The following is a 2,500-nucleotide window of genomic DNA, read 5'->3' on the forward strand; positions in this document are numbered from 1 at the left end:
ATGAAACTTCCAGAGGCATTTGCAGCAGAAAGGCACGTGCACTCAAAAATTTTAATATTTTTCACGCATAGACCCCGTCAAACGCTAGAAGTTGGCGGGGATGTCTCTCTTGTGGCTCACGGGGCTGTTAGGGTCGCACAGAAATGCCTCGGAATGGGAAAACGGGTCATTTTTGTGTGGCCACATTGCATAGGAACGGCATGAAACTTCCAGAGGCATTTGCAGCAGGAATGCATGTGCACTCAAAAACGTCTATATTTTTCACGGATAGACCCCGTGAAACGCTATAAATTGGCGGGGATGTCTCTCTTGTGGCTCACGGGCGCTGTTAGTTAGGGTCGCACAGAAATCCCTCGGAATGGGAAAAGGGGTCATTTTCGTGTTGCCACATTGCGTACGAACGGCATGAAACTTCCAGAGGCATCTGCAGCAGAAATGCATGTGCACTCAAAAACGTCTATATTTTTCACGGATAGACCCCGTGAAACGCTAGAAATTGGCGGGGATGTGTCTCTTGTGGCTCACGGGGCTGTTAGGGTCGCACAGAAATCCCTCGGAATGGGAAAACGGGTCATTTTCGTGTTGCCACAATTGGCATACGAACGGCATGAAACTTCCAGAGGCATTTGCAGCAGAAATGCATGTGCACTCAAAAACGTGAATATTTTTTCACGGATAGACCCCGTCAAACGCTCGAATTTGGCGGGGATGTTTCTCTTGTGGGTCACGGGGCTGTTCGGCTCGCACAGAACTCCCTTGGTCCACCTGATTCGTGCATACAGGCAGCAACTAAAACTCTGTAAACCTGCTGTGAGGACATCTAAACAGTGGACCAGTGAGGCTGTGGAAGATTTGCGGGCGTGCTTAGACTGTACTGACTGGGATATGTTCACGACTGCTACCAATAGTCTGGATGAACTCACAGAGGCTGTGTACATCAGCTTCTGTGAGGACTGCTGTATCCCAACACGTACCAGGGTGAACTTTAACAACAACAAGCCCTGGTTCTCAGCAAAGCTCAAAAGGTTGAGGTTGGAGAAGGAGGAAGCGTTTAGGAGTGGGGATAGAGACAGATTCAAGGAGTCGAAGAACAGGTTTAGCAAAGCGGTGAGAGAGGCTAAACGACTGTACTCAGAGACACTAAAACACCAGTTCTCTACTAACGACGCTGCTTCTGTCTGCCAAAGGGCTCAGGCACATCACCAACTACAAACCCAGAGCGCCCCACACCACTAACGACTCCCGCCTAGCCAACGACCTGAACGAGTTCTACCGTAGATTTGAAAGACAATTGGACTGTCCTGAACCACCCCTTCCCACCCAAGAGGCCCCATCCCCCACCCATACTACAGAAACGACTCTCTCCTTTCAGGAGGGAGAAGTTAATGGGCTTTTCAAGAGGCAGAATCCACGCAAAGCAGCCGGGCCGGACTCTGTCTCTCCAGCCACCCTCAGGCACTGCGCTGGCCAGCTGTCTCCGGTGTTCACCAACATCTTTAACACCTCCCTGGAGACATGCCATGTACCAGCCTGTCTCAAGTCCTCCACCATCATCGCTGTGCCCAAAAAGCTAAGGCCAACAGGACTAAATGATTACAGACCGGTCGCCCTTACATCTGTGGTAATGAAGTCTTTTGAGCGCCTGCTCCTGGCACACCTCAAAGCCATCACAGACCCTCTCCTGGACCCCCTTCAGTTTGCCTACAGAGCCAACAGGTCTGTGGACGACGCAGTTAACATGGCCCTCCACTTCACCCTACAGCATGTGGACGCCCCAGCATCCTACGCCAGGATCCTGTTTGTGGACTTCAGCTCTGCCTTCAACACCATCATCCCTGCCCTGCTTCAGGACAAGCTCTTCCAGCTGAACGTGCCCTACTCCACCTGCAGGTGGATCACAGACTTCCTCTCTGACAGGAAGCAGTGCGTTAAGCCGGGAACAGAAGTCTCTGACTCCAGGTCCATCAGCACGGGAACTCCTCAGGGCTGCGTCCTTTGCCCACTGCTCTTCTCCCTGTATACCAACAGCTGCGCCTCCAATCATCTGTCCGTCAAACTCTTGAAGTTTGTCGGACGACACCACCCTCATTGGGCTGATCTCTGGTGGGGATGAGTCTGACTATAGGTGGGAAGCTGACAACCTGGTGACCTGGTGTAGCCAGAACAACTTAGAGCTAAATGCTCTAAGGACAGTTGAGATGGTTGTGGACTTCAGGAAGAATACAGCCCCACTCACCGCCATCACCCTGTTAGACTCCGCAGTCAAAATTGTGGAGTCCTTCCGCTTCCTGGGCACTATTCTCTGCCGGGACCTCAAGTGGGAACTGAACATCAGCTCCCTCGCCAAGAGAGCTCAACAGAGGATGTACTTTCGACGGCAGCTGAAGAAATGCAACCTGCCAAAGACAATGATGGTGCAATTCTATACAGCGATCATTGAATCCATCCTCACCTCCTCCATAACCGTCTGGTACGCTGCTGCCACTGCCAAGGACAAGAG

This window comes from Petromyzon marinus, unplaced genomic scaffold (genome assembly GCF_048934315.1).
Source record: "Petromyzon marinus isolate PM22_M1 ecotype Great Lakes invasive population unplaced genomic scaffold, UKy_Petmar_22M1.pri1.0 PM_G_Scaffold_352, whole genome shotgun sequence".
NCBI classification, from domain to species: domain Eukaryota; kingdom Metazoa; phylum Chordata; class Hyperoartia; order Petromyzontiformes; family Petromyzontidae; genus Petromyzon; species Petromyzon marinus.